At 43.7% G+C, this 23,127-nt stretch overlaps 1 long non-coding RNA gene across 1 annotated transcript in view; it reads left to right on the plus strand.

The window, feature by feature from the left end:
- Positions 1-22,866, plus strand: part of LOC119140792 — a 265,391-nt gene extending 242,525 nt beyond the window's left edge. The window contains exon 3 of the long non-coding RNA XR_005101719.1: positions 22,782-22,866. This is a non-coding gene — a long non-coding RNA (uncharacterized LOC119140792). The remainder of the gene's footprint in view (positions 1-22,781) is intronic.
- Positions 22,867-23,127: the final 261 nt, after the last annotated feature.

Consider the following 23,127-nt stretch of genomic DNA (forward strand, 5'->3'; position numbering starts at 1 on the left):
CCCAGCAGCATTTGGCTGATTCCAGACAGATTCAGAGGCCCTGATTTTCTTTTTTTTGCCTCCCTGTTTGGCTGGGCTCTTTGCAGTGCCCCCAGCCTGGCAGGGCTGCTGGGGGGCACACGTCACCTCTGCTGTGCCCCCTGCCAAGCTTAGCCCCAGCTGGCTGGAAGGAGGCAGGGGCAGGACCTCCAAGATACCATGCAGTTAAAAAAGGGGGCTTCAGACTCCAGCTCTGAGTTATAAATGACTAAATCCTTTCTGAAGAAGCCTTCAGGCAGACATCTCAAGAAGAAACCCTTAATAAGAGTCTCCTTCTTTGGGGAGCAGATTTTGAGCAGTTATCTCTTTAAAGCAGTTTTTCTTTTTTCAAATAGTAGGCCCTCTCTGCTGTAATCTTGATTTTCATTTGGCCCCAGGCTTGCAAAATCGGATTGTCTGGAAATAGGAGATTTGGATGTTGTTCCTCTTGATGTCAAAGGATTCCCCCCCCCCCAAAACAAAAAAGATATTATAAATGCAGGATCAGGCCCCAGGGGAAGACAAGTCTGTGGGCTCCCTACTCAAAAGCAGTGGTATTTAACCTGTTGCTGTGTTATCATTGTCACCTCCTATTTATTACCAGGTCTTTAAACAAATTGCCTGAAAAACTAAAAGAATATTGCTCATCTATTTCCAGAAAGATTTCTCACTCCTTTGTCTTGACTAGCAAAGCACTGCCTTCTGGACACCCAGGGGCCAGCCTCTCCCCAGAGCCTCCTGGTGTGAGTCTAAAACTCATCTTGAAGCCAGTGGGCTACAACTCATTTTATTACCCCAGTGTTAATCTAGAATAGGTACATAAAAACTGTTAGGACAATTAATCTGAATTAATTTCCAAAGTGCATTAAATTAAATTGAATGAAGACCACCTGAATTCTGAATAAGAACAACCTTCACAGGGGTTTCATGCAGTTTAATTAATCCACTTTTAAATTCTCACCTTCAGCTAATTTGGGTTATTTTCCTGAGTGTTTCCATGTAGGCAACATCTTAGAGGTAAATGTGGCTTAGGAAAATTCCCCTGGATTTACCCAGATGTAATTTAGAACAGAATTGTATCCTCTAATACTCTTTGACCAGGGCACAGAAACAATGCAGAAATAATGGATATATACATTGCGCTGCTGCAAGAAGCTCAGCTTTACAAAGGAAACCTTTTCCAAAAATTTATCTGGATGTTTTACTGTTTCCTCTCACCCTGTACCTCTGCCTGTGCAAATGTGTAGGCAGACTCACAGACGTACCTGCTGTGGGTGTATACTCTATATGTCTTTGCTCTGTTTAATCCATTAAAGGCTCTCCTCGGTGCACCTGAGACTTCCATTGAAGTTAGTGATACTGGGAGCTAAGGAAGCGGCAGGATCAGCCAGCTGGGGGGCAGGTTAGCTCTGCACCTTCAGAGCTCAAATATGACAAATCTGAAATTCACAGCCACTCAGGGCCTGGCAATCTAGGACAGATTTACAAATGTGGGGCTGTCTTTCCAAGAGAGAAGCCCCTTTTTCTGGCTGAGGAAGTTTCACCGTTTTTATCAAGGCTGTAGGTGTGATTTTTCAAGCCACGTTGCAATATTATCGTGATATTGGTCCTCCCCTTTTAATGGTACCTGGTGAATTGATGAGAGGGACTGGAGCAGACACGGGAAGACTCCTCCTAAAAAGCCATTTCAAACAGTTTAATTGCTATTTCATCATGTAAGGTAACTATACCAGGTACCTGCTCTTTTTAAACAGTTATTTAAAAAATGGAGTGAATTATTTTTCCTTCGGAAATCAGTGCCTGTAGGACTCATGGGTTAAAGACCCCTACATTGCTTTTCTTAACCAATATCATGAGTGGCTTTTAGTACTTCTGGGATCAGATTCCCTAGGTCAGACCAGTCTGCTCCAAGCAGGTATTTGTGCTAAAAGTCATGTCACGTGCTCCTGTCATGTCAGGAGCCAACAGACCAAGCAAATGAAAACACTTTGGTGCACTGCATCAAGTTATGGTGAAGGCATCTGCCGATTTTTCAAGCCTGGACTTCTCTGGTTTGGCCTGAAATAACAGAATCACCCAACTAGTTCCTCAAATAACTATATTTGTGGGGTAAGTTATAGGGATCATGCCACAGGACACCCAGAAACCTGGAATTTTATTCTTTAGTTCAATGAATTACTGCATGACCTCGCAGAGAGACCAACATTTTAAAGATCAGCTCTCAAATAAGAGCATTCTGTGAGTAATCTGGTTTGCTACCCATCTGTCCAGACTGGGAATTTCTGAAAATCGTTCTACTTTGGATTGGGATTTCTCGATTGAGATACCTAAGTTGGAAAAATACGACCTCTTCTTTAAGCCTCAATTTATGCACCTGGAAAGGATGTGTGTGTGTGTGAATGTGTTTAGGGAGTATCACTCATCTACCAGTGTCTCAGAGAGGTTTTATAAAATGTAGTTGACGTGAAAACTCTCTCCTATCTTAGCTTTCACTTTCACTTCTTCGTAGTGCAGTTGAAAATAATAATAATAAAAAGATCAATCATAGCTAAAAGCATCAGTGGAAAGCTACATAAAATGAAAGATTCCCAAGAACTTAGAAACCATGTAGTAACTCCATGATTTGATTCAGATATTTCCAGATTCATCGGGATAGTGGACTGCTGCTAGTCTTTCAACCTTGTTATCCAAATTTTCATTTTGTGCACTGTAAAGATGCTGTGAGAGAGGTGCTAATTATTAGTCCATGGGCAGCTTTGAAGTGGCTCTCATGGTGCTGTGGTCCCAGGGGTCTGCAGGAGCCAGCTAGGAACTACTGGCTTGATACAGAGCTTAGTCCAACACTCAGTGAAATGAATGGGACTTTATTTCTAAAAGCCATTCTGGGGAATATTATAGAGTGGTTTAAAAATAGAATCATAGAATCATAGAATCATAGAATGGTTTTGGGTTGGATCATCTAGTTCCAACCCCCCTGCCATGGGCAGGGACATCTTCCACTAGACTGGGTTGCTCAAAGCCCTGTCCAGCTTGACCTTGAGTGCTTCCAGGGGTGGGGCACCCACAATACATACATCATAGTGAGAAGAACTACATTAAATAATCATGAAACCCAGTGGGTGTCACTCATTCCATCTGTCCGTCCATCCATCCATCCATCCATCCATCCATCCATCCATCCATCCATCCATCCATTCTCTTCAGTGGAGAGATTATCACCACACTCAGTATCAAGGGCAGTTCAGCAATAGGTCCCAGGATGGTCTGGAGGCCATGTCTCTAGCAAGAAAGCCAAGAATTTCTGGGTCACAGAGCACAGATGTTTGCTGAACTGACTTCGCAGTGTCCCAGTTTTGTCTCATGCTAGCCTGTCCTTCTACTTCAGGTAGTTCAGGAATGGCTCGTCAGTGATGAAGGCTGTTTTGATTGTATATGGAATAATTTGACATATATAATTTTAATATGACATTGTTAACTGTAACCTGAGCACGTATCTGCCCTGACCTTTTGATGACACATAGAGTTAATTTAGCTTGTCCAGCCACTGATTTGCATTCTGTATCACAAAAAATCATTCTCTCAAAGCACTGAGAATTGCTAAATTCATATGAATGAAGATTTCTTTAAAGTCATGACATTCCCATGTCCAGTTATTACCATACAGCCTTTTCGTATCACTGCTATTACTCTTACTATCCAACTTCTTCCATAGTTTAGCGGTGGACTTGGCAGTGCTGGGTTAACATTTGGACTCGATGATCTCAAAGGTCTTTTCTAACCTAAACAATGCTATGATTCGATGATTTACTATTAGTATCAACACTCTTCAGCCTGTAGAGATACTGTCCTACCACATCCACCCAATATGACTCACAGACAGATCCTGTTTCTGGTCCCTTAGGAACCAGTGTGTGCTTTTGAGCTCTTTCACTGTGAGATCCCCATGTTTACCTCTTCCTATATTCTCTAAATTTTTAATTTTTTTTTTCATAGTGGACACTCTTTAAGAGCCTGGACTGAGAAGGATGGTTGCTCATGATACTTCAGACATGGTGCTCCCACCTCTTAAGTTGATTGCTGAGAAAAAGAAGAACAAAGTTCCACTTTTTGCTGCCCAGGGTTGAGACCATCTACTTATCTGTGTTAATACTGAGTACAAACAAAAAGATCCCACATTTTTCAACCCACCAGCAGTAAAAACTTCTCTTCAGACCACAAAAGAAAAGTCATCAAGGTTGGCTTTTGATAGGTAAGTATGTAATGGCAGCCGGAAGTTTTTTCCCCTCTATCAATTCAGGTATATTTTCAAGGATTTCTCCATACATGTGCTACAGATCCAGGGCAGCCCGTGCCTCACAGCCCTATAAGCAGCAGTTAGAGATGAGGTCTTTCTAGAAGCAAAACAGGGGATGTGGTGGGGTAGGAGCTGCAATGATTCCTAACTCAAGTCCACCCACATTATGGTCCTAGTTAAAATTGCCTGGGGGAATATCCAGTGGGGATGCCTGTCATCTCCAACCTCTGTCCTCTTGCATCCATCTTCCTTCTCCAAAACCTCATGTTCTATGTCCTGGAGCCAAGGGACTTCAACCCTTTCTCAGAGCCACCTCTGTCCCTTATTACTGCTGAAACAGCCCCTGTGCCTCCAGGTCCAAGCCTTTCTCAGCCCCACAGCTCACTCTTCTGCCTGATGCTCCCACCACCTCCCACCTGAGGTTAGGACCACCCACCCAGAGAAGCTGTTGGCTTCTGCCTTGCCATCAGCTTGCCTAATCACCTCTGCTTCTACCTTTCTATTTATTTTGTGGCTTCCATCCCAATAATAATCGTTTAGGTATTTCCAGAACCCAGGAGTTCAGTGGTGTAATAGCAATTTCAAGGGGTAGTGAGTTATCACCTGTGGCAGAATCAGTTGAATTCCCACCTTCCCTTTCCTCACTCCCTGCCTCCTATTCCAGCTCCTCCACCATGGTTTAGCTTCCTTTTATTGGTGATAACGCATCTGTCTGCAGGGTCACGTTCCAGTCTCAAGTAGTGAAATGCTCCAGGGTGAACAGAATTTTCTACCTCCACGAGATGAGTGTTCCTCATCACAACAGAGAAATACAGAGAAGGGGCTTAAAAATATCTTCAGCTGCTTTTGGCATCAGAAAAAAGATGACAAGGATTTGTCCCTAACTTATCCTTGTGAGCAAGTAAGTCCCTATATGAGGTACCTTAAATAAGGCCTTTTATTTCACAGCAACGCTAACACACGATGAGCTGATGTTTAGAAATCAAGCAAGCACATAACTAATTTCAGAGAGTACCATTGCAGATTAGTTTGGCCCGGAAATTAAAGTGTTTCCCATCTGCTTTCGTTCATGATTGTTAATTAATTGGTAGGTAATAAACATGGACACTAGTTTTGACAGCTCTGCAGCAGTAGAAACATGAATATAGTATGGACAGGCTTTCCTGGTGTTATTTTATTAAGTCACAGTCCAATTCCCAGGAAAAAGCCACTGCAGAGAAGATGTGAGAGGGTTTTTTTTGTTTTTGAAGAGGTGTTTTCAAGCATCTGCTGTCCTGGAGGGCACTGTCATTTGAGCCTGACCTTGCTGGATTACTGTGGAATTGTCTCTTTTTAACAGTTCCAGCCCCAGACTGGGGTGGATGGTTGAAGTCCTGGGCCAGCCTTGGGGTACACACTGAACCCACAAGGCAGTCTGATTTAACTCCTTGTTTTGCTACCAGCTGTTACACATGGTCTTGTGTAAGCCGTGCCAGTGGATTTATCTCTCTTCGTATTAATTGCCCAGGTTCTTCCCAGAGCAAACCTAAGTGCTGCCAATTCATTGTTGCAGGGCAGGAGGAGATACCTCTGGTGTCTGGGTAGCTGCTGGATTAGGCAGCCTGACCTTCACATGGTTAAATTTGGGGGATATGGATTTATCCATAGGACAAATCCTCAAGGGAACCATTTAGAAATAAGATAAAAATTTTGGGGGATCAATGCCTCAATTCCACTGCACTTCAGTCACTAATGAGTGGGTAAGGAAGGAATAACGATCATAAATAAGCAGAAAAGTGCAATAAAAGTTGCTGAGGCACTGGGATGCAGCGAGGATGCAGATGGCTGGACAAGGTGCTGTGCTCTTAACCCGTGAATGCCTGTCCCAGGAATTAAAGCCAAAATCCTTCATGGTGAGACCCCTCCCTGGTCTCCCCAAGCTCTCTCCTCCCCACTCTGCCCAGTGCCACTTCTCCGGCAGAGATGGCAGATATGTGTCCGCCTCAGTGAGCCAGGACAGGCAAGTGCCAGTCCCATTGGGACAAACTCAGAGATCTCCTGGACGTGCAGTCAGCTGCTGCTTGCTTGAAGGGGTAGCACTTTCCCAAACCTTATTATCTGAAGAAACATTATAAATGTGTTAATTTGGCCAAGTTTTAGGAAGGTACAAGTTAGAGCATCTACTTTGCCTATTTATATTTGCTGCAGCCAAGGGAGCAGAAAGACCATTAGCAGCTCTACCAGTCTTTTAACATTGGGTCTAAACACCCCTAACCCCAGAGGGCTTCATAGCAGTAGGAAAAGCCCCACGCTTGTAAGGTCTCCAGCTGTTTATTACTTTTTTCTATCATGATTACCTTGGCTCCAGAAAGTTTTAATACTGTTCAAAATTCAATCCAGTTTTATTGACATCTCTAGTTTTGCCAAACAGTTAAACTGAAGCAGATGGCATGAATTCAGTCAATCAATATTCATTTAAAACTGGACACCCATATGTAAGCATACTCTCTCCTTGGCAATGAGTAAGGACGCTGAACAATCAATCCACACTTGTATTTAAACTCGGCGACCGTATTTTCAAACCCCCACAATAAGGCAAAATTGAATGGTTGAATAAGACAACATGTGATTTCTGTTATGTTATTATTAATAATTAATAATTCACTTAATAACACAGCAGGAGCCTAATCCAAAGCCCACTGATGTCAATAGATTTCTTTCCAGTGCTCTCGGTAGCACCAGAACAGACACAAAGGCCCAGGTTTTCCATGGTATTTAAGCATCTACATCCCATGCTGAACTCAAATACCTCCTGCTTCACGGCCCCTTAACTCAGAACAAGGCAGTGAGGTGATTGCAATCCATGGTGAGCAATGGAGAGCGAGCCAAGGGCGGTCCACTTCTAAGAGGGTTCAGATTTAAATTTGGGCCTTACCACACTGATGGAAGATGCCCATCTCCTCTATTATGCATATACACCCTCTATATGTAAGACTTGTCTTTATTCTACCATACTTCAACATAACATGCAGATTGCCTGAATTGTTAATAGCTATCATATGGTATCTGCATCCCTGTTGTAGGCTCTGGCTGTGTGCAGTCAGCAGCTGACGTGTAAAACATAAGATCCAGGAAACACCAAGTGGTTAAGTTTACTTAAAACTTTCCTTGGCCTTTTCCTGGCTGCCGTGAACATCTTTAAAGCAGCTTCTGAGAAGTCCCATGGCAGCCAGACACCAAGGACCAGGACAGCTGGACCTTCAAGCAAATATTATTGTTGTTATTATTACCGTTTTGCCTCCCTAATTAACCAGTTGGGCACTTGCCAGCTCTTTATATCTATATTGTAAGGGTTGTTTCCATGGGGTTTAGGCAGACAGTCTTACTTTAAGATCCTTATTGATCAGCTGCCATTCTCACCTGGTTAAAGCACTCCTCCAGGGAACTCTCTCTAAGTGCACACAGTTACTCTCATGACTGGCTTGTAAACAGGTTTTAATGGAGCTATTAGTGTAAAAGGACAGGAAACTTTCAAAAACAGCCTTTTAAATATTCATGAAGATGTTTAATCTGGTGCTTAATCACCACTGTTTCCATATTGCAAGAGGGGGAGGCTATCAACAGGGCATTAATAAATGCTTTTAGACCCACAATTGATGCCCAAATGACAGCCAAGCTTTTAACAAAGCACGCCTCACTTTTTGCAGAAGAGCTCCCCAAAAGTGGTGTCCAAGGAGAGCATTAGCTCCCAGGAGAGGAGGTTCAGGGCTCTGGGCTCTTGCCTACACCAAGCATGGCTTGATCCGTACCTTCTGCTCTGCTGTGCCATGTGCTCCTGGGTCTGACCGACCACATGCAGGCATCAAGGTGGGCATGTCTGCCAGAGTGGGGGGTCCAGAGCCCCAGGGGGATCACCCAAAGGGAGCTGTGCCCAGGTGGGATGCACTGTGTCCTGTGGCTGTCCCCCACCGGGGCTGGATGGACCCTCCAGGAGATGCCACCTTCTCCCCACTCCTAATAACAGGTTCATTCACTCATGTTTCCTCTCCAGCAAAGCCCTGGCTCAGATTTTCAGCTGGCTGAACTGGTGTAAGAGCACGAAAGACCCTATATTTAACTGGCTTAACCAGTGCTTTTGTCCCAATGTCCCACTGTCCATAACCCCTCCTGACCATGTGTGTGCTTATACTCATCCACACTCTGCTCTGCTCTGCCCCAGGAGCCTCAGGACCTGTGTAAAGGAGGATTGAGCTAAACACAGAATTTCAGCCCAGCTTCTGTATTGCTTTGGGGGTGGATTTTAGCCATTTCTTTGGTAATTTTTGTAATACATGCTTTATTTTCATTTAAAAAGTAAAGGCGGAAAGGATAGCATTTCCCCAGTGGGAGAGCCTTCATGCAATTTTAAAAATGTGCATTATTTAATCCAATAGGCATTAAGATGCCTTGAGCTGTTAACACCTGTTGTGGAAATCCATAATACACAGGCTTGAAAAAACAACCCTGAGAGACCCATAAAGGTTCCTGCAGAGCTGTCGTCACCTCTTGTGTCAATGAGTACTTAAGGACCCTGAAATCTGCGGCTGAACTCACTGAGCACGTTTTCTCTTCAGTTCAAAACAACAACAAAAAAATTCCTTAGCATAATTTCATTGAAAAAAAAGAATAATACATATGAAACACCAGTGAACAGCATTACTTACACAAACCTCTCATGCATTTTTCATACGTTTCCCCACCCAGATGCCTAAATGGACCAGCTTATAGTCTACGTTATTACCTTGTAAAACTCCATGTAAAACTTCAGCCAACATCTTTTTTTATGCTTTGACACCTTGTCATTTCACAGCATATATCACACCCAGGCAGCCTGCCCTCAGCTGGGGAGGTCACCTTTTTCTTCCACAAAAGCAGGTCAAAAAATGAGATTCCCGATAGGGAATGCAAGCAAAATTCCCTGGGGAAGGTATGGAGGAAACTCTTCATGTGAATTCACTTTAGCAAGACCTGTGCTCACGTTCTCTTCATAATCAAGAAGAACTAGTTATGGTGGGAAGTCCTGGCTGGGCTGAAGCCGGTGGAAGTTTTGTCACCGATGTAATGATGGGACCTCTGTAATGGGACCACCTAAAATTTTGATAGCTGCCTTCAACAAGGGGCTAAGTGTCTGGTCCCATTTGAACCCATCCAGGGTGGGTGTGCTCCTTGGCCTGTCAGCTACTCTGTTGACCCATGTCAACTTGTCAACCCCACGTGGATGCTTCTCCTGTCCTGAGATGCCTGTCTAGCATCACACATGCCTTTTAGGCAGTTGAATCAAGCCCAAGGAGTCTGGGCTACATTTGTGTTGAGGAACTTTTTTGGAGTGATGTATCCAAGGTAGGTAATGCGAGCCATGGATGAGGGATGTGTATCTTCATTGCCTACACACAGCGTTTAGATGACGCACATAGGTGGAGAGGTGTCTTGCTTTTGTGGCTGGAGACATGTAGCCTTCTGCATGTGCACTGGGGTCCCAGCTCCCAGCAGAGCCGTTGTGTTGCGATGGAGGGAAGACACAGTCACTCAATATGAGTGATCAGCAGACTTCGTTTATTGTGCCTTACAGTCATCTTTTATGCCTTGTTATAATTAGCTCATACATATTACAAAAGTTAAGCTCATTATTGGTTAGTTGCCTAAATACCAAGCCCGCCCCTAGTTTCTCTTCTGTACTTATCTGTTCCCTCCTGCAACATTCTTTACCGACCGCAATCTTCTTGTTATTGTGTAACAAGAACAGCCAAAGACAGTGTATTTTTGCTTTACTTCAGATAAGCTGAGTGCGATGTGCATTTTTGTCCAGCCAGCTGGACTATGTCTATGTGACCTTTTTCAGCTAGCCAGTTATCCATACCGATGGAGCTTGAGGTGGTAGATCTGGAAGCTAAAATATAAGTTTCTACTGCCATGTGAAATGAAGTATCACATACAAGAGGATTGTGAGGGACCAGTGGCCTTGTGGAGCAGGAGCCATGGCCAGGTGAGCTGACCAGGGTCCCCTCTGGCATGGCTGGATGCTTGCGTTAAGGCAGTTGGATGAAGTCCCATGTTTCTGCATCTGGAGCCAAATCCCACCCACTGGGTCAGTCTTGCACAGTCAGAGCTACAGGAGGTGGGTCCCACCTTGCTGAAGGGTAAGGCAAACCCTAGAACTGCAGAAGAGTCTTATCATAGGGATAATTAGAAACTTTCCTATCTGCCTCTATTAACTAAATAGGTGAGAATTTCAGCAGTTTCATGAAATCTTAACAGTCTGCCGACATTCAGGTGAGGAGCATGATAGGCAGGAGGACAGGAGACAGCATCTAGAAGAAAGTAAAAAACAAAGCTGTTCCAGGTCAGAAGAAAGCCATGGTCAGGCTCGGATGGGGAGCTCAGGCTGGTTGTGGTTGTACGCCTGGCACACGGTCTGGGGATGTTGACGGCGAGGGAAGTCAAGCGGGCAAACTCAATATGAGTGATAAAGCAAGCTTCGATTTATTACGGCACGATTATGTCTTATTTACAGTTCCAGCTAATTATGCCTACTAGTCATCTGCTGATTGGCTAAGCTCTAAAGGGTTACATTTTCATACGTCCTCCTACTTGCGGTTTCTGCGGATAGCTAGCTACATATTTTTTTTTTCTCTCTTGTCTATGCGAATTCCTCAAAGTTATTTACAACATTAGGCACAAGGTCAGTGTTTTTCTCAGCTTCCTTATCAGCATGCCTCAGCATAGCTGCAAGGCCTGCTTCAGCTAACTTACGCTAACTTTGTTTCACAAAGATCTTCAAGGGAGTTATGGCCGTGATCACACAGCCATTCTGCAACAATTCCCCCTTTTTCTCTTTGCGCAAGCAAAACTTGTCCAGTTACACGCTCAAGTAATTTTCGAATACAAGAGAGAGCACAGCTGAAACATACGAGTGCAATGATAACAATTATTACTATAAGCAACACACTTTACAACAGCCCTTTCAAACTACCAGAAGACCGCCCTAATAATAGAGCACCATAGCTTTGTCCATTAATTATCAGAGGTCCTCGGACATGAGTTGTGATTTTTTTGTGGTCGGTTGTCAATTAATGTTGTATCTACTGCTGTTGCCAGGTCCAGGCCGAGGCTCCCTTGGGTGGCGGGTTGTAACACGGTGTCTGCCGATAAGAGTTGGTCATGTCTCCTGGAGGGGGTGTCGTGAAGGTGACAGGAGTCACGATTGGGGTCGATGCGCTGCGGCTCCTCGTGCTCGGTTTCTCGTTTCCCGTCTGCCGACAGACGTTGGTGTTGTGGGTTCCCCGCTGACAATTTTGGCACCACACTTGATGTTGTCGACATCGGTCACGGGTATGTCCTGGCTTCCCGCATCGATAGCAGAGGAAGTCTCGACGCTTGGTGGTTGCTGGCTTCGGGGGCGCGGTAGCCCCAGGGGGGCGCAGAGGCGCAAGAGCTGCAAAAGCCTGACTTTGGGCTTGCACTAAATCTCTCCCTACTGCTTGGATTGCTTCCACTAGCAAGGCCTGCTGACCTACTGGCACCCAACTCATTCGCTCTAGCATTGTTTCCACAGAAGAATCTAAGGGCAGGGTTACTAAAATGCCTTTGGTGTAACTGTTACTATTCTCCAGAATACACTGGCGCAATAACGGCCCTTTCATAAAGTTAGGTATATCTGGTGGGCTCACTGTGGAGGCCTGACTCATTCACTGTACTACGTAACTGACTTAATATTTTCCAATCGAAGCCTCCCAGGTTCCCTGTCTTTGGTTAGCGGCATTCATCTGATACGTTACAGGGAAAGCTTGTGGGGGGTTGACTTGCTCAGCAATATCAAATATTCCCTGAGCAGCCGCTTCTTGTGCTATTTTTTGCCAATTAATGCGCGTAGAACACAACAGTTTGTTTACTGGTTTTTGTTTTTGTTTTGGTTTTTTTTTTAGAATTTTGTATTGACTTCCCACTGCTATTTTCTTCCTCAGCAGCACTTTCGTCAGATGTGTCTCCGCCCTCTGGCCCCCCCGAGGCTACTGCGCCGGAGGGGGGGGGGGGATCCCCCCGAGGCTTCTGCGCTGGAGTGGGGGGGCGGAGGACACGACGAAGGGTCTGGAGGTGGTGCAGTGGGCTCTATAGGTGGTACAGAGAGCACTGTTTGTGATAAAGGGGGTATTGGAATGTGATTTTCACATGGCATAATTTTTCCTGCATTAGGATCTGCGCTTGCAAGTCGGCTTGTTGCTGCTGCAGCAAGGCGCTTTTCTGCTTGATATCTTTTTATACAATTTTTTTTTTTTTTTCTGCCTTATTGTCATCTATAACTAAGTCCCACAAGCAGTCTCCAAACACTCGCCACTCCTCTACTTCAAACATTTTTTCGGGGTCTGTAAAAAACCCTTTCGCTTTTCCCATAGTAATTAACCCGGCCAGATCTTTTAAAGGGCCTACTCCCCGCTTTTCTAAAAAGCATCTTAATAATTCAAAGGCTACCTCTTTTTCCATGATGCGCGCACTCTGTAGTCTCGCCCCCCTTCTTGTCTGGCGAGGTTGGATTTCCGCGACCTCCCTATTGTCTGGTCCGGAGCAGCGATTTCACTAGGTAGCCTCCTTCTCGGCTGGCAGACCCCGCCTTATTGCCGAAGGTCCAAGCGGGGAGATGGTGAACGATGTCTTCGGAGCCAGTTCCCCGCTTCCCGGACGCTGCAACTGGGGCCTCAACGAGCACGCCGTCCACCGAAGGAGGAGTGGGGGTCCTCTCTTCACGGGAACATAATGAAGGCGTCAGTCCCTGTTCGGGCGCCACTTGTCGACGGCGAGGGAAGTCAAGCGGGCAAACTCAATATGAGTGATAAAGCAAGCTTCGATTTATTACGGCGCGATTATGTCTTATATACAGTTCCAGTTAATTATGCCTACTAGTCATCTGCTGATTGGCTAAGCTCTAAAGGGTTACATTTTCATACGTCCTCCTACTTGCGGTTTCTGCGGATAGCTAGCTACATATATTTTTTTTTCTCTCTTGTCTACGTGAATTCCTCAAAGTTATTTACAACATTAGGCACAAGGTCAGTGTTTTTCTCAGCTTCCTTATCAGCATGCCTCAGCATAGCTGCAAGGCCTGCTTCAGCTAACTTACGCTAACTTTGTTTCACAAAGATCTTTAAGGGAGTCATGGCCGTGATCATACAGCCATTCTGCAACATGGGGAGACTACTCCAGGTAAAGTTTCCCTCTCTGTTGGTTGAGATCAGAGGATTTTTGACATCAGAACATAAATTACATATTTTTAAACATTCTTCTGGATTTCTAGACAACTCCATCCCAGCAAGGCACAGATTAAGTACCATTTAGCTTTTGCCTGAATTCTCCAGCTTGGCACTTTGGTCATTCTGCCTTTCTTGAAAAGATCTCGGAGCATTTACAGAATAAGGCTTTTGGTTTGGCAGCACAATTAGACAGGACCATTTCTTCCAGGCATATCTTCAAGTAAAGCTGCTCAAAATTATTCAGACAGGAAATCCGGGGTTGAAAATACAGCTGTTACTTTTGTTTTGTAAGCCATATGTAATTTATTATTTTTTAATCAACATTAATTCAAAAAGTGATTATTATTCCTCTTATAATACCTCTTTCTCCCTGATTTTGATAAATTTCAGTGAATTGCTTTGGGAAATATTTCAGTTACAAATGTTGGAAAAGTAGAAGGAGAACTGAATCTATTTCAAAAACTTGTGGAATTAAAGAAAGGTGATTTTTTGATATTTTTAACAAAAATGATGCTTTTCTCTGAAGAATGTAAAGAAAAATGTTTTCCTGGGTACATCAGGAACACGTGGAGTAATCCTACTCCACCAGAGTGGTGACTCCTTGCACTCATTTCTGAGATCTGTCATGAAACTGGACATTACATTGGAACAACACAAGGGGGAGTATTTTTCAAGCTGTTTTTCTAGCCTGATATCACTCCAGAGATTTTCTTCTCAGGTGCTTTAGACCAGCATCACATCATTGGCTTCTGTGGTCTTTCCTGACTGGTAATCGTAGAGTTGAGATTAAATCTTGGTTGGCCAACTTTGTTTTCTCCATCCCACATGCTTTGGGTTAAAACCACGGCTCGCTGCCCTAACTTTTCCTCGTTAAATGAAGTCAGCAGTTCATCATTTAGGTTGCACAAGGAAGTGAAAATCCTAGATATTTTCTTGGGGGATGGGGGGAAACAAAATAACCCAAATGAGAAGACATCCTCATGACCATCCTTGCACCCCCAGTGTCAAAGGGCACAACTGGATGGAAAGAACCCAAAGGACAGAGCAGTTCTGGAGAGATCCCTAAATAGATGTTTATTTTTAACCCTCACGCTCAAGCCTGGAAGATCCTGTTCTTTCTGCAGGAGTCATGTATTAGTGCTCCAGCTGAGAAACATGCATTAACAACTCTTAGCCTCTTGTACTGAGCATTATGCCTCATCTTTGAAGTCAGATTAATGGAGATTAGTGGTACCACTTAAGAGTTTAAACATCATACTGACCCAAATTGGTTGTGCGGGCCCAATGTATAATGTTGCACATGCAAGGCTCTTAATGTCCAGAAAGTGATTTCACTAATTGTTTCAGAGAAGAAAGCTTGTGTTACTTTCTGCTCTAATCCTCAGGTACTCCCTCCCCGTGCTTTTCACATCCACTGTCAAACACATCTGGTTATCCATCTACATAAGCATCCATTCAATAATCAAAGGTCATTCTGGTTTAGCTCCAGTTGGCCTGCCTGCTTGTCTTCCATGAGTGATTTCATTCATTCTTCTGATCTGTCAGATGTCTGCTCCAGTTGCCACTAGGAGTGACACTGGACTTGAGGAAAACACACAAAAAATAAACTGGCAAAGCACTGCAGAAACCGCTGCGCTGTATTAGAAAAAATGGTTTTAATTATTTTAAATGAGATGTCTTGGCATAAGCTATGCAGAAACTAAAAACAGAGGAGGCAAAAATATTCTTGTTTAAGACTACAGAAATGGAATTGATCCTAATAATTCAAGTTTATTTTTGTGCAATAATTAAAGAAAACCTCTTGCATTTCTCTGGCTATGTGACCAAAACCAATTTGGAAACACACTGAACTTTTCAAGAAATCATTCATTTAGTTGGATTTGGTCCTGATGCTATAAAAAATAGAGAAGAATAAAAGAAAAGCACTTTCCCAGTGTTGCTTTTAGCAGTTCCCATGGGATTGTCTACTGATGTCAGCTGTTTTTGGATGGAGCGCTCCGAACAAACTCTTGCTTCCTTGTTCCTGGGCCTGGCGGTCCTTGGCTGGCTTGTAGTCTTTGTTCTGCAGAAACATCTTGGAGCAAGATCCGATTTATGCCTGTGTTTCAGTGAAGCAGTTGTCCTGATGTATGTGATCAGCTTCTGCATCCAGTCAATGGAGGGTCTTTGCAGGAGACTGAGTACCTGAATTAGGCAGGCATTTCTGCCTTGGTTGGCTTTCAAGAGCACTTGCCCTTCTCCACTAGGTGGAAGAGGAATTTATGTGCTTATTTTAAGAGGACTCCCCCTTCCCTAAATAATGAAGATGGAGGTATCTGAGTTAGGCAGACTAAATCACTGGCGTGACATGCCTTCAGGCTCTGTGGAAGAGCAGCAAGTGTCAGGATGCCATGGTTTACTGTCTCCTCCCAGTGACTGGCCAGACGTGTGCTCTACTTGAAATTAAATTAACCCAAGTCCAGGAGACAAATTCCCACCTCTCTTAAGAACTGCTCAGGCAGCACTTTTAATAGCTTATGTCCATCTCTCCAATCATGTTAGAGGTACTACACTTCCAACACCATCTCGGCGAGGAGAGCGCTACCTATTAACCATCTGTCATGGTCCACTCAGTGGACTCGTGATGGTTCATTTATTATGATCTTGAAGCACAAAAATCAAGGCGACCACACCAAGGGGTTATGCTTCGATCAAACTGCACAACTTTATTGTTTGCCCATAAAGCGGCGTGCGATAGGTAGAATGACAGGAAGTAAAGAAAAGGTAAAGTCAAAAGAAAAGGAAAGAGGAATATAGCTACCACCCTGGGTCCAAGGCATCCCTATGGTCCCAGGTCCAGGCAGCGTCCCGCCGGTCCTTCCAATCGTTGTGATTCTTGGTGGGGAAGATCTCCAAAGTTCGGTTGTTAAGGAGCCATCCTTTATGCCAAGCAACACACCTTGCTCCTCCTCTGGCCCATGGATTGTTGCCAGTCTCTGCCTTCTCGAGCAAAGTTACCATGCATGTCCTAAAAGGAGTGTCCAAGGCATGGTTTGCCTTAGAGGCGGGTAGCTTCAGACCAGGAGGTGTGTTTTTGTATTATAATGATATTATAATGAAGAAAAGTTCACCTGAAATTCAAGTTTTCTGGTTCGTTGTTATGACAGTGGTTGTGATCCATCTTCTGGACAGCTGTTATGTGGCCTTATTCAATCCCAGGTGGCAGGAAACAGCATAGTACTCCTCGTACCGTGCACTTCTCCTTCCCAGGGTGTAGTTGTTCCTTTCAGTCCTAGGTTGCAGGGAGCGACATAGTACTCCTCATACCGTGCAGTTCTCTTTCCCAGGGTCTTTGTGTCTTGGTGTCCATGAGGACCACATTCCATCTCCAGGTCTCTGCTGGCAATGTTGAGACAATATTGTTCTCTTTGAACCAACTCTTACACCATCACACCTTCCTGCAGCACCTGGGTTTCTCCCTTGGGATTTCTCATCGAAACACTGACCCATCCTGACCCTGTTTAGCTACTGAGATCTGACAAGATCACAGCCTGAGGTGGTATGGCTGAATTCACATGTGCTTAACAAATTGCCTGTTCACTCAATTACATTTTATTTAATCATCTGTAATCATATAAATTATGCCTGATGGTAGTAAATGTTCATGCCAGTTCCTAATTACAGATTGATTGACTGTGGTGATTTGTATTATATAAGAATATATGAAGATGATGATAAATTATGATTTGTATGCAACATTTCATATGAAACATAGCCAGAACTAAGGGAAACTTTCCTCTCTTCGACACTTACGTTCAGTGTATCAAAGATGTTTTGCATTATCCCATGCCCCACAAAGGAACACTTTCATTATGTTAAAAAAAAGATGGAGAAAGGAGGAATACAGTATGTGTTGCTTTGTGCCTTAGATGAAGCTTCAAGCAAATAAAAAGCTCTTGAAAGATTTCCAGTCATCAAAGACTTGCCTGTTGCTTTCTGCTCGCTTCAGTATTGATCTGAACTGCACACCGATTCAGGTTTTCCTATGAAATTCAAGAAAGTGAGAACAAAAAATTGTGCTAATTTCATTTGGATGGGATAAGCCCTCTTGCTGTATAGTTCAGCTTGGTCATGCTGCTGTCCTGGCAATTGCTTTGTGTTTGGAGGGCTGCTGGTATAAGGCCAGCTTTGCCATTAAGGAGGAATATTGTTTGCTGAAGAATGTCTACTCTCCCAGATTAATATTTTGTTTAGAGTTCTGACCTTTGGGGACATCCTGCATGATCTTAACACTTCCAAGTTAACTTCTTAAACAGAAAGAAACCCAAGGATATATAAACCTATAGGATCTCACCAATTCCATACTTATTTTTCCCCAAATGACAATACATCTGAAGTTTAGGCCAGATGAAGACTGAAGTTTTGCAAACATTCCCCATCCCTCGATGCTTCCAAGTGCATCTTGTCCTCTGGCTGTTTGCAGTCCTGGTTCAGAGTGTATAGACTGGCCATTTCTGTTGAAAATATTCTTGTATTTTAAAATTAATTAATTATTAGAATGGGAGCAATTCAAAGTGCTCTGAGTTTGCAAAGAGCCAGGAGAGGGGAACCTGGTGTCATTCCCCACATATCCAGACATGGGATTCGTTGGCTTGGTGCTTCACTGCCAAGGCCATGAAAGCCTCCACATCACAGAAGCTGTTCCTTTACCCCATCATGGCTATGATTTGGATTCTCCCCTAAGAGAGCTGGTACCATACTCACTATCACAGAATACTCTTTTTCGGTGTGCTGCTCACAGCAAATCCCTTCTGTGACCAGGAGAGTCTGGGTACCTGATTTTGGATCTGGCTTCAGCTAGGGTGGAAGGTGGTGGGGGCTGGACATCGCAATGGTCTCTGCAGCAGGAGTACCCTGCTATGAACACCTCTTGCAGGACTTTTTGGAAATCTCTTTACATTGTAGACCTCATTTGTATTCTTCATGACTGTAGCAGTCATGAATGCACTCAGGTTTTTCTTTTCAGCCATTCCCAGAAGATACCAGAAGTTTTTTAACATGTCAGCACTGCTACTCTGTTTCTGTTAATCCAGTTCTCAAGGTCACCCAGCTCCTCCTGCACAGCATGTCAGTCCTTCCCAAAAGGATGTCTTTTGTGTTTTTAGAAAACAACATTAGAAAATGCCTACTTTTTGTATCAAGGTCACTCACAGAAATTTTGAATATGACTACTGAGAAAACCATCCCTGAGAAGCCTCGCTAACAAACTATCCCCAGCCCAGACCTTCTTCTGTTTACTAGAGACTCTCACTTCCCCTACAGGTAAACACTTTACAATTTTCTTTCTAAGCCCCAGTTTCTCCACCTTCACTAATCAAGCTAATCCCTCTCCGAAGCCAGGATAAGTGACACCTATTTAATTTCCTTTTCTAAAAGTTAGGTCTCTTATCAAAGGAATATGCTAAACACGAGTGACTTTGTCTATCTTTGGAAAACCCAAGTTATATTTAAGATCACAGCATTACATCTGTAGCCATTCTTCCCTCCAAATTTTATTCTAATTTTGTCACCTTACTGAGGTTAAAGCACTTTTAAAACTGTAAAATTAAAGGTTTAATTTACCTTTCTACCACTTTATGTCTGGGATGGAGATTCTCCAGTGCTTTCACCTAGACTGCTTAAGCTCTTCATAATTTTCTTACATCCCAGAGGTGGTAATTTCCATTTTTCTGCCTTCTTGCTCTGTGTCCAGCCTGCCTGTGCTGCCACACACCCTGCACCCCCCTCCCTGTACACTGAACCAAGATATATGGTTGGATTTTGAGAAGCAAAACCAGTGTTTGTCTGATGGTCACCTGTTAAGAGGCTTTTCTTTAAAAATGCCTCCACTCCCCTGCATCCTGTGGGAGCCCATGTACACCGACTTGCAATGGTCTTTCCTGATACTTTGCCAAAGTGGGTGTCTATCCTTAGATCCATAGGATGGGTGACCACATTTTGGCCATTGCCTGTTCAAGGATCCCTTCTCTGAGCTGTTACTGTGATGATTTGTCAGATATCAACTCTTGGGAGAAACATCCAGATAATTCTCCTTCTATGGTCCTCTTCTAAGAGGAGGGTCTGACCAGTCCACAAAGGATAAGAGTTGGAAGTCATACCAAACTCCTAATTCCTGAGAGCCAAATAACTTCAACAGCTTCTTGTTCTTCTTATATTTGACAAATCTAGCAATTTTCATTAATATTTGTAGGCATGATGAAGGCAGCTTGTTTCTTACTCCACAATTTTGTCCTGTAAAAAACCCCCAACAACATGATACTGGTTCAAACAGGAGAGGTAACATAAATCGGTCACTTGGAGGGTAAGCCTTTCAGGGGAATCTATCTGCTTGTCTTCCACTGTATCTGTCCATCCGCTGTCGGTGTTAAACCACCCTGTACATGTGTGAGATCACAGCTTTTACCCAGGATGTGTCTCAGCATCCCCCCGCTTTGACAGGAGAAGACCTCTCTGAAAGGATGGGTGCTCCTGCAGCGTGGGCTTGCTCTCCCCTGGGTCCCTGAGAGAGGCTGGGCAGTGCAGGGAGGTATTTTAGCAGATGTCACTATCATGATTTCCCTCTCCAAAGCAGAAATTCTTTTGGTTTTTTGCTATTTGCTTCCTTCCCCTGTTACGACACTGGATTTTTCTCGCATGCCTTTGTAGCCCCCCTGCAGAAACTGTCCTGGTAGATGCCTGCATCTCACCAGGACCTCTCACTGCATGTCGAAACTCTTATTTCTGCTGCCCATGTGTATTTGAGCTTGGATAAATTACTCACCTATCAATGCCTTGGCCTCCCTACCTGAAAAATCGGTAAAAAACCGATTACACAGTGATGTCTATTTAGCTAATGCTTATAAAGAGCCAAGGGACAGGGCATGGAGCACACGATAGAAATATCTACCATGCTGCTGTTGCTAACATGGTCACTTACATTCCTGTGTGTAAATAAATCTTGAAGGGGAAAAGCCTTTGGGATGACCAGGGAACACACAAATGCTGGAAATGTCTCATCCATTTACGGTGATCTGAATTTCTAAGCTGGAGTGTGAGCAGAGTTGTTCTGTTTTATTTTCACTTAGGCCTTTAAGCTTATGGTCTTATTTTCAGGCTTGACTGTGTGTCCTTTGGGACAGAGAGCATCTTTTTGCTCCATGATTCTGCCCTGCAGCCCATCCCAGGCATTGCTGCTGGAGAAAGGGGGGCCCAGGAGGGACCGGGAGATTCTTCCACTCACCCATCCATCTCCCCATCCCTGCATCTCTTGGCTGATCTATCCATTCCCATGCAACAAACCCAACCAAACTAAAACCCAACAAACCTAAACTTCTCATTTTGTCTTTGAGTCTCCTCAGCTCAGGACCTGCCAACAGACTTGCCGTAATTAGCTCCTTTTACAAATTTAACAGGATCCCACCCTTCTTTTTTTTGACAACCCTCTAATGCTTTCCACGAGCAGGGCGGAAAACGCTACCCGGCAGCTTGATAGACATTTCCATAACCAGCTGTTTAAATAATGATAATTGTCTTTACAAAACTAATCTGTGCGGGCAAATGAGTAGAATTACTCTGGTGCTTTTTACAAATGCGGTAGATCTGTAGCTGATGCGTTAGTATCAGTTAATTCTCATAAAAGGTCATTAATGGTGTGTACAGCGAAGTGGAGAGCTGGGTGGGCTGGGTTGGAGGGAGATGGTATCCGCATGACTGATGTGCAATACTCAGGGGTCAGAGAATTACAAAATGGTTCTCTTCAATTATTTATGTCCCTCCATCTATTGTGTGGTGGGCTTGGGACTGCTGCAAGGAGTTTCTGCTGTCCTTACGCTGCTCTGCAAGGTTTTTCCTTTTCCTCAGGAACGGCATTAATTTAAATGCAAATTGTCTGGTGCAGTCCTGCCCTGTTTCCTGTGACCAATGAAAAATTCGGAGAGGAGGGTGGGTGGTACTGCTGCAGCCGTTCAGCAGTGGGGAACCCTGGGCTCCCTGGCATCATAACTGGTGCACGTAAATCCTGCGAGTCTGTCCTGCACGAGCCCCTGGAGAGGAGATCCCATGGCGCAGCATAAAAATGAGGCCAGGAAGAAAGATTAAGGCTGCCAATTCCATAACTGATGATCTATCCTTGTTATCATCATCAGCAAACAATGAAGAAGTTTAAATGCTTCTCTCTCCCTACCTCCAAACCTTCAGCAAAAAAATCCAACTTAATGTTTTTTGAGGGTTTTTTTTGCTGATGGCAACAGTATCAGGCATACTATATATCAGCTGTGATATATAGCTTTACGAGCTGACTGTTGGCAACTTATGGCTCTTTTCTCTGGGTTTGCCTACTTGGCTGTTTAATTACGTGAAGTGCCTGTTTGTGCGACGTTCATACCACTGGCTGCTGGGATTCATGGATGATGCTATGTTTACATCAGCCATCAAGCTGATATTCAAACACATTAGCATGACCATAGTACAAAATATATAGTAGGTGGAGTTGCTATTGTGGTACTTTGGCTCATTTATATGAGCTAAATTAGCCAGAAGAATATTTCTTAGGATAAAATGTTTCTCTTCATGCTTACAATACTTTTGTGCACCCCTCCCTTTTATTTTAATGTTGATGGAATTTAAATCATTGACCATAGCAATTTTATTTTTGGTGCAAATAGCAATTAATAGAGAGGGCATTAGAGAGAAGAGTCCTGAGATTTTATGGGTATAATTATAGTAAGGCTACATAATAAAACGAATACTGCATGCATAAAAGGTCATTATAGCTGTAATAATGCTGTCCAAAAGTACCCCTCTCATTCTGGAGGACTGAAATTTGTTATCAAACCTAAATGAAAAGCAAAGGGGTATATCTCAGGCCTCTGGTATTGTGGCATTTTAAAAACTAACCCAAAAGTCTGGGAACCATTTTTGTTAGTTTTGTCCAGAAAACTGTTTTCCTATCCCTGTATCTCCTGAAAGATGAAACATGGAAAGAGGCAGAATTTTGGAAGGAGAAGATTTGGAATTTGTGATACAAGTGTCACTGGTGTTTTTAACAAACTTTATGCAACTACAGCTAGAGGCCATTGTTTGCACCGCATGCATATCTTATTGTATTGGGGGATGCGGCTGCTGGTAATCCTCACGTTCACACACCATTTGCTTGGAAAGTAGTACAGGTCTTGGAAAAAACTGTTTCGCAGTACAGGGTGACTGTGTTCTGTCACGTGGAAAAGCTGTCTATAATCTACTGTATTACAGTGGTTGAAATGTATTTTGCTGTTAAAACCAAAAAAAACCCAACAAAAAAACAATAAAACCCCACCAAACAAACCAAACCAAACCAACCAACCAAAAAAAAAAAAGGGGGGAATTAAGGGAATGACCACAGAGGCACAATTAGAGAAAGCATGCTATGTTTTGAACTTTCTGAAAATCTCTGTCGACCATGTGTTGCCTCCCATTGTGCGGCATTTTGTGTCAATTGGTGACAAGCAGCAAAAGCATGAAGGTGTCTTAGTATGCATGAAAGACCCTCGTACCAGGCAT

The sequence above is a fragment of the Falco rusticolus genome, chromosome W (genome assembly GCF_015220075.1).
Source record: "Falco rusticolus isolate bFalRus1 chromosome W, bFalRus1.pri, whole genome shotgun sequence".
Classification (NCBI taxonomy): Eukaryota; Metazoa; Chordata; class Aves; order Falconiformes; family Falconidae; genus Falco; species Falco rusticolus.